The sequence below is a fragment of the Ursus americanus genome, chromosome 2 (assembly GCF_024610735.1).
Source record: "Ursus americanus isolate L20-20 chromosome 2, mUrsAme1.1.p, whole genome shotgun sequence".
NCBI lineage: Eukaryota > Metazoa > Chordata > Mammalia > Carnivora > Ursidae > Ursus > Ursus americanus.
Genome location: NC_142128.1, coordinates 92,746,324 through 92,756,416, shown reverse-complemented (window position 1 = coordinate 92,756,416; position 10,093 = coordinate 92,746,324). Strand labels below are relative to the sequence as shown.

The window sequence follows — 10,093 nt, the reverse complement described above, 5'->3', positions numbered from 1 at the left end:
TGACTCAACTAATCAGGGAAAATAAGGCTATGCAATAACAACACCAAAACATCAAGGGCTTAACACAGTGACTGCTTATTTCTAGCTCAAAGTCTGCTGCAGGTCCAGGAGCCTTTGGGGCAAAGCCCCCATGCAGGGCCCAGAAGTCTAGATTCTTGATGCCTCTGCCATCCTTCGGCTGCAACATGTAAACTTGCGGTCTCCCTGGGTGACACGACAGAGAAAAGGAATGCCGGAGGGTCTCACACTGACCCCTGCATGTGTCAACCTAGAAAGAACGCGTTACTTTGGCTCACAGCTCGTTTGCCAGAAGTAGTCAACTGGCCCCACCTACCTGCAGAGAGATAAGGAAGTGAGACAGCCTTCTGTTTCTGAAAGAAAAGAGAGACGAGGGTATGGATAAGCTCGAAAAATGTTTGCCAGAATGTCTCTCCAACTACCTGGAGAGTAGACAGAAAATCTAGTTCTGTCACCTAGCAGCCCTTGGAAAAACTTCCTATGGTTTTGAAAAACAGAGTCCAAAATCTTTTTTTTTAAGTTTTTATTTTAATTCCAGTTAGTTAAGATACAGTGTTGTATTCGTTTCAGGCCACAATATAGTGATTCACCACTTCCGCGCATTACTTAATCCCCATCACCCATTTCACCCATCCCCCCACCCACCTCCCCTCTGGGAACCATCAGTGTGTTCTCTATAGTTAAGAGTGCTTCTTGGTTTGTCTCTCTCTCTTTTTCCCTTTTGCTCATTTGTTTTCTGTCTTAAGCTCCACATATGAGTGAAATCATACAGTATTTGTCTTTCTCTGCAAAGTCCAAAATCTTAGCGGGAGCTTAATGTGCTCGTCAAAGCCTTACACTGCCTGGAACGGCCTACTTCCCCAGCTTCATCTCCTGCCTCTCTTCCCCACTTCCCGAGCATGCCAGTTTCACTGGATCTTCCTTCTCCCTGAGTGTCCCATGTTCACTCTGGACCTTCACCTAGTCTGTTCCCTATGCCTGGAACACTCTTACTGGATCTCTTCTCATAGCTAATTACTACCCATTGTTCAGATCTCAACCTAAGTAACCCTTTCTAGTCACCCCAAACTAGGCTAAGTTTCTCTTTGTTTAATGGTCTTATAACACCCCAAATGTCTCTGTTGTAGGATTTCTCATACTTCTTGTTGCTTGGCTGTTGTTTATAAATATTTCTTTAATATTTTCTTATCCTACTAAAATATATTTAATGATCATGTCTACCTTTTATTTTGGGAACAGAGCGCAGTTCCTGACTCACAACAGATGCTCAGTAATACAGCCTTACTGTGTTAGTTTCCTATTGCTGCTGTGAGAAATTACCACATGCATCGTGTCTTAGAACAGCACAAATTTATTACCTTATAGCTCTGAAGGTCAGAAGTCTGACACATGTCTCATGGGACTGAAATCGAGGCACAGACAGGGTTGCATTCTCACTGGAGGCTCCAGGGGGAAATCTTTTTCTTGCCTTTTCCAGACTTTATGGGCCAGTCACATCCCTTGGCTTATGGCCCATTTCAGCAATGGCATCACTGATCTCTGCTTTTGCCCTCCCATAGCCTTCCTTGACTCTGACTCTCCTGCCTCCTTCTTTCTTTTATAAGGATACTTTTGATTAGATTGGGCCCACCTGAATGGTTAATCTAGCATAATCTCCCCATCTCAAGGCCCTAAATCAATCACATCTATAAAGTCCCTGTTGCCATGTCAGGTGACATATTCACAGATTTGGGGCATTGGGATGTGGATATCTTTGGAGGTGGAGGAGTATAATTTTGCTCAGCATGCAGATTGATTCTTCATGACTTCATCATTCATGGGCAGGGGCCTTACAATATTGAGACTTATAAAGCTTTATTCCCCATCTAAGAAGGCAGCTCCGTTCTCTACAAAAGCCTGCCTGCAAGGAAGTTCCTCATTGTCTGGTGAGTACTGATCAGGGATCTTAAAAGAATCTTAACAGGGCCTCTGCTCACTTCCCTTCCAATTCCACATATATTAAACCACTCAAACCTTCTACAGGTGAGAAAGTGAAAGCATGAGAAGGGTAAGATGCCCCCCCTTTGACCTACAAGTCAGAAGGAGCCAAAAAATAAAGCCTCTCACTTTATACCCCAGTGAACACATACTTGTTGAATGTTTGCCATCATACGTACTGGAGTACACATGAGGTCCCCACTCCATGGAGTTATAGGGCCCACAGGAGACCTGCTATATGGAAGCCACAGTCCCCACATTCACTTGCCTTCCTGCACAAAGCAGAGAACTCAGATGTGTGAAGAGCCAAGCGTGAGACAGGAAGGAGTGGTGATTATTATGTCGAGCTGGAGAGTTTCTGCCTAAAAACATTCAGATTCAAGATTGGTGTATATCCTTCTGTGGGCCAAAGAAAATGAGCTTGCAGTGTAGACTGGCACCCCACTCATCCCCCACAGGGAGCCACCCCAAAGGGAAACAAAAAGATAAAATAATTTCAGCTATCAATAAGTTTTGGGTGGAAAATAAAACAGTCTTATGTGAGGGCAAATACCCAGTGTAAGGAGAGCGATGCATTAGCTCTTCAGGGAAGATAGTCCGTCCAGAGCACCTCTGTGTCTCTACCAAAAATCTCCAGTGAGGATCTCAGATATCAGGAGAGGCTTCTTCTCTGACCTGTGATTATGAAATGAAGCAATCCAGAATGCCACTTTGATGAGGAGAGCTATTAGAATAAGCAGAAAGAGTATCCCTCCTTTGGAAAATCTTACCAAAATTTGTGTTGAAAGAGTTAGGTTTCAACAAGTCTAAGCAGAATCTGAAAAAAGACAATTATCTTAATAGAACACTGACCTTTCACTTTTCATGCATTCCAGAAACCACATATTCTAGACAGTTGGACTATTTGACTATTCTGAGGTTCGTCTAGCACCTGACTTTGTGCCTGGTGAGCAAGTCTCACCATGTTGCTGTTGTTCTTGGGTTTTAGGGTTTGTTTTTGATGGGGTTTGTTTGTTGTTGTTGTTGGTTTTTTTTGGTTTCTGTTTTGTTTTATTTTTTCTACATTACACTCTTTCCAGTAGAAGAGAGTTCACATCCTGTCTCGTGCTTCTTTCATGGTCCAAGCTGTATGTCTTTAATGTTCTGTCCCTGCTCTTGGTGAGATGTTTCACATGTCTGGTCATGACTGGTTTCCAGTAGTTTTTGAAAGAATTTTTTTTGGCTTATGAATCTGACAATAGACAATAGAACTTGCTACAGTGTTCTCTGTGTATCAATAAGAGACAACCTCTGTCTGGAAATCAGTGGGTTAAAAAAAAAAGGACATGAGCTTTTAAGTATAAGTGTAAGTATAGGTACGTGTGTTGGGGTCGACACAGGTATAGGTGCAGGTGTAGGGGTTGGGGTCGAAGTATAGGCGTGGCTATAAGGTGCAGGTGCAGGTGTAACTATAAATTCTCAGCACAAGCACAGTCTGGTCGTGTCTAGGGTCTTGGCTGTGGTTGCAGGGCAGGCGTTCCATGTGGGCAACTCTCATTTATACCTAACTGACAAAACCGGTAGAAGACCTTTCAGGTCTTCTATGTTTCTTTTTGCTCCTAATTGCTCCCTTCAAAGGAAAAGCATGGAAATTGGAAGCACTAACTTTAGGCAAGTTAATAGGTCTAGAAAAAAATGGAAGGAGAAAATATATCGAAAAGAAAGGGAATCAATTGACTTCGGGTATTCAGTGATCCATGATGAGGCTAGTTGAGTTTTAGCTCTATATGTGTTTTCATAGCTTAGGTCACAAGCCTTAGAGATGATCTTGTTCAGGGAGAGAAAATAGATTTCATCTCAGTATCACTTCTGGCTACCTGGCAGTGTCTGTTTGAAAGACTGGGAACGAGCTCACAAGAGAAGATGTCATCTCTGTTATATGTGTAGGAGGAAGGGTTGACAGTATGCTCCTCACCAGGTATTTCCTTCCCTGCTCCAATAACCTCATTTTATAAATCAAAGAGCAAGAGCCGGGATGCCTGCGTGGCTTAGTCGGTTAAGTGTCTGCCTTTGGCTCAGGTCATGATCCCAGGGTCCTGGGATCGAGTCCCCCATCTGGCTCCTTGCTCAGCAGGGAGTCTGCTTCTCCCTCTGCCTGCTTCTCCCTCCGCCTGCCACGCCCCCTGCTTATGCCCTCTCTCTGACAAATCAGTAAATAAAATCTTTAAAAAAAAAAAAAAAAGAGCAAGAGCCAAGAGAGTTTAAATGATTTGTCTAATGCCTCACAGCTACATGGAAGCAGCTCTGGGACTCAGCTGTGCAAACTCTGCAGCAGTGCTCCTTCCATCACACTGTTCCGCCTGGCGCTTGACACGCGTATACTATGTGCACTATGTGTGTATCATGTTTAAGTGAACCTTTAAAAATAAACCCAGTTAAAGCATCGCCTCAGGTTACCTACCCACCCCCAGGGTAAAATTGGCCACTCCCTTCCCTTTCTTCTTGTTCAGCCTGTTATGCCACCTGTAACAATGTCCATCTCCTCTTCTGGATTGTGAGCCCCGTGCAAACTGGTATTTCTAATTCATCTGAATGCCCAAAACCCAGCACATCATAGTGGCTCTTGAATGTTTGCTGAGCAGAATGAATGAATGGATTTCTTCTTTTATAATTAGTTTGTGCCTGGTCTTTCCAACTAACATTTATTTAATAGGCACGGTGTCAGGAGTTTGGGATAAAAAGATTTCTTTAAAAGACAGAACCTATTCTCAAGAAGTTCGTGGTCTGATGAAACAGATAAACATAAACGAATTCCATTCAGTCTCAGAGTTATTTTTAAAAAGGGAAATTCAAGAACTTTCTTTTCCCCTCTTGTAAAACACAAATCAACGTAACTGCTGCCTTCCTTGTGACGAGCTATCCTTCTAACTGATTTTCTGCACATGAGTATCCATAGCACACTGGTGGGAGGCTTGTCAATCTGAGACACTGGTCAGACTGTTTCACCACAGAGTCAATGATTCATTTATCACACTGTCCGCTCCACCCCGGCTATCATGAGCACACAGCCCAGTAGCCACATTACCAACCACTAACCTTGGCCTCTCCCCAGTCCTACTAGCCTGGCTGATACAGTTCTGATTCCACCCTTTGAAAGAGGTATGTATCTATCTTCTTTTTTTAGAGGCTTTTTTTTTTTTAAGTACCTATTGGCAGGTAAAGACCCATATACAGCCATGAAATAAATACCTTTGCTCTAAAGTCTTTCTCAGTTTCCCATGTTAAAGCCTGTGCCTGATCACACGAGGGCGGGCAAACTCAAAGCCCCTCCTCAGACGTTGTTTGCCTGACAAGTCACTGCTGACTCTGGCAGAAAAGCCTTTCAAGTACTTAAAACTTAAACATTTCCTCCCACCACACTGCAATAGCTAAGCAGGGTGGTAAAATAAATATGGTAATTTTGAAGATCAAAGACGGCCTTCAAAAAGGGTATGTGGTTAATTCCACTTACCATGCTTGATCTATATTTACCGAAGAAAGCTGGAAATGCTGAGCCTGGCAATGAAGGTCTGCTAGCTCGTTGCTTTGGTTCTCACTGTTGGATGACAAAAGATAGACAGCTGGGGATAGTAGATCCTGTGGTGCCTCCAGGGACGGAAATAGGAAGATATCCAAAGAAATACGGAAGAATTTAAACAAGGCGCTAGACCGAGGTGCCGCTTGTGGAAAAGAAACTTCAGAGCAGAACTGACTGGTGGGCCAGGAACCCGGCTGTGAGAAATTAGAGGGAAAGTAACAATCCACAGAAATTATTACAGTCAGCACGTGAGCAAGAAGGAGACTGCAAGGAAAGCTGCGAGGCAACGCTTGACCTTGTGCCTTGGGCAAAGGGGGCTCTTCGCACAGGTGCTGTGATGGGCGATGGGCAATGGGGCAAAGAAGGTGAGGGAGCTCCCCGAGCTCCCTGCAGGACGGCAGCCTTGGAAATACAAGGACACGGAGAAAATTAGGTGTATAAGAACCCATCTCAGAGAGCTTAGTGAATGTAGTTACAGGGAATGATTTAATCACTTCTCGCAAAGGAGGAAATGAGAGGTGAAATCCCCTCAAAAGCATGCTTGAATAACATCAGATGTGCATGAAGCAGCCTCCTGAGATAGGGGGGTCCAGCTAACTGCAGGGGTTTTGATCTGTGGAGTGGATCTGCCAGTTTGCACCAGGGCAGAATTGGTCAGGACATGGGGAAGAAACAGAGCTCTGCTGCAGGGACCCTGCCTCTCTGCCCTTTCCCCCACATCGCTGAACCTGCCCTCCTCCCCCTCAAGAAGAGAACAGAAGCCTTAAAAAATGCTAGGCTCTACATTCTTAGCCTGTTGGGGACAACCACGTATCATGGTCTGGCCCTATTCAGAACAAGAGGTGGTAACCACTCTGAAAGGATGATTTAGTAATAAATAACGGAGATATTCAAGTCCATAACCTTTAATTCAGAAATTTAATTTCTAGGAATCGGATCCCGGAAACACTCATAAACTTGTACCAAGATGTTTGTATGAGTTTTAGTGCAGTGTTGCTTATAATAAGAAAAGAATAAGAATAATCTTAATGTCTACATTAAGGGGGATTAGTTAAATTATACTAGATCTATATTTTACATCTAAGAAGAATAAGGTAGATATATGTCCTACTGATATGGAAAGAGGTGCATACCACATTGCTCAGAGAAATGAGAAGATAGAAAAACATAAATTTTATCATCTAATTTTTGTTATAATTTTTTTCCATTTTTAAATAGACTTATAAATGTACATATATGCTGATGTATATATATAAAGAGAGAGCTGTAGATAGACATACACACATATATATCCATACGCACATATATTTGTACATTCAAACATATGTATGCTATTATTTATATAAACATACATGGAAAAACTGAAAAGAAACTCACAACAAACAATAAGCAGTTAACTCTAGGGGACTGGGACGAAGGAAAAGGGACTTTTATTTATTTGTTTTTGCTATATTACCTCTGTATTATCTAAATTTTTTAAATAGTTTGAGTTATGTTTTTCTAATTTTAGAAAACAATAAAGATATTTTAAAGACGTTAAAAACCACATTACTTTTATGTTGGTATCAATCAGCATTCTTTGTTCTCTCCCACCCTACAACAATTAAGGAAGCACTGATCACTCCTCATACCACAGCCTTTTCAAAAAAATCCACATTTCACATCAGACAAACAGGGCTGGAGCCAGGTTTTGCAGGACCCAAAGCTTACAGAAGAGAGACCTCTTTGAAGAAAAAACAAAGAATACAAATATATGAATATAAAATCAGGTAAAAGGTGAATATTTATTTTGGAAAAGAAAAGAAATCAAGAAAAATAAGTTTAAAAAAGCTGACAAATGCAATCACATAATCCAGAAATATAACTTTTTGTTTATGAGGACATGTCTATAATATTATGTTCCTACCCTTTCTTAATGCGTTCTCCTACCTTATCTAACTGGTTACTCTTTTTATTTAGGATTTTCTTTTTTATTTTTTAATTGAGATATAATTGACACACGACATTATATTTGTTTCATGTGTACAACATAATAATTAGATATATATTGCAAAACGATCACCACAATAACTCTAGTTAACATCTATTACCACACTTTTTTTTTTCTTGTCATGAGAACTTTTTCAAGTTTTTATTTAAATTCCTGTTAGTTAACATAATTGTAATGTTAGTTTCAGGTAAACAATACAGTGATTCAACACTTCCATACAACACCCAGTGCTCATCACACGTGCACTCCTTAATCCCATCACCCATTTCACCCATCCCCCACCCATCTCCCGTCTGGTGACCATCATCTGTTCTCTATAGTTAAGAGTCTGTTTCTTGGTTGGCTTCTCTCTCCCTCTCTCTCTCTCTCTCTCCTCTTCTCTTTCTCTTTCCCTTTGCTTGTTTGTTTTGTTTCTTAAATTCCACATGTGAGTGATATCATATGGTATTTGTCTTTCTCTGACTGACTTATTTTGTGATGAGAATTTTTAAGATCTATTCCCTTAGCAACTTCCATATATGCAGTTCGGTATTATTAACTATAGTCACCATGCTGTACATTACGTCCCAGGACTTATTTTTTTTATAACTGGAAGTTTGTACCTTTTGACCACTTTCACCCACTTCACCCAAACTCCGACCGCCATCTCTGGCAACCATCAATCTGTTCTCTGTATTTATGCGTTCAGAGGGGTTTGTGGTTATTTTTGTTTTTTATTCTATATATAAGTAAGATCATACAGTATTTGTCTGGCTTATTTTACTTGGCATAATGCTGTCAAGGTCCATTTATGTTATTGCAAATGGCAGGATTTCGTTCTTTTTATGGCTGAATAATACTCCTCTGTGTGTGTGTGTATTACATTTTATTTATTCACCCATCAATGGACACTTAGGGTACTTTCATGTCTTAGCTATCGTACATAATGCTGCAAAGAACACGGGGGGTACAGATATCTTTTCAAATAAGTATTTTTGTTTCATTTGAAAAAATACCCAGAAGTGGAATAACTGGATCATATGGTAATTCTATTTTTAATTTTTTGAGGAGCCTCCATAATTTTTTTTTACAGTGGCTGCACCAGTTTACAATCCCACCAACAGTGCCCAAGCGATCCCTTTTCTCCACATCCTCAGCAACACTTGTATTCCTTATCTTTTTTGGTAATAACAATTCTAACAGATGTGGGGTGATATCTCCTTGCGATTTTGATTTGTATTTTCCTAATGATTTGTGATGTTGAGCACCTGTTCATGTACCTGTTGGCTACCTGTAAATCTTCCTTGGAAAAATGTCTATTCAGATCCTCTACCCAACAACTCAGTACTGAGTTGTATTATTTCTTTATATATTTTGGATATTAACTCCTTATTAGATATGTGATTTGCAAATATTTTCTCCCATTGGGTGGTTGCCTTTTCATTTTGTTAATGGTTTCCTTTGCTGTGCCTTTTAGTTTGAGGTGATCTCACTTGTTTATTTTTGCTTCTGTTGCCTTTCCTATGGTGTCAAATTAAAAAAAAAATCAAGCACCAAGACCAACACTTGTTATCTTTTGTCATGCCATTCTAACAGGTGTGAAATGATATCTCATTGTAGTTTTTTTCCTCATTAAGCTTCTGTTTTAATGGGTCTCAAATTCTGTGACAGATTTTTCGTCAAGTTGTTTCCATTAAAAAATATTAACTAAAAACTAATGGCTCTCAATACAGATAGGCTTGCCAGAAGCTGTATCAATGATGGCAGCATCACCAGATTTCAAGAACTTGGGGCCATCTTCCAGCTTTTTTCCAGAATGACGATCGATCTTCTTCTTCAGCTTGGCAAACCTGCAAGCAATGTGAGCTGTGTGACAATCTAGCACAGGTGCATATCCAGCACTGATTTGCTCTGGATGGTTCAGAATAATCACTTGAGTCATGAAGCCAACTGTTTCTATTGGTAGATCATTTTTTTTTTTTAAGATTTCATTTATTTGAGAGAGAGCCAGGGAGAGAGCACAAGCAGGGGGAAGGGCAGAGGGAGAAGGAGAAAGATAGATGTGATAGATACGTTCTTGACATTGAAGCCTGCATCGCCCCCCGGAAGAAACTCACTCAGAGCTTCATGGTGCATTTCAACAGACTTTATTTCAGTTGTAACATTGACTAAAGCAAAGGTGACCACCATGTCAGAATTAAGAACACCAGTCTCCACTCAGCCCATAGGGACAGTACCAATACCACCAATTTTGTAGACATCCTGGAGGGGCAGAACAAGGGCTTATTGGTTGGACAAGTTCCTGGCAGAATGTCATCCAGAACTTCCAGCACCATGGTTCCATTGGCATTGCCATCTGTACAGGTGACTTTCCATTCCTTGAACCAAGGCATGTTAGCACTTGGCTCCAGCATGTTGTCACCATTCCAGTCAGAAATTGGCACAAATGCTACTGTGTCAGGATAGTAGCCAATTTTCTTAACCTAGGTGTTGACTTCCTTAATGATTTCCTCATATCTCTTCTGGCTGTCGCATGGCTTGGTGGAATCCATTTTGTTAACACCAACAATTAA

The 10,093-nt window shown here is 41.0% G+C and overlaps 1 pseudogene; it reads right to left on the bottom strand.

Moving 5' to 3' along the window:
• Positions 1-9,234: 9,234 nt before the first annotated feature.
• On the bottom strand, positions 9,235-10,093 carry LOC123801356 (elongation factor 1-alpha 1 pseudogene; annotated as a pseudogene).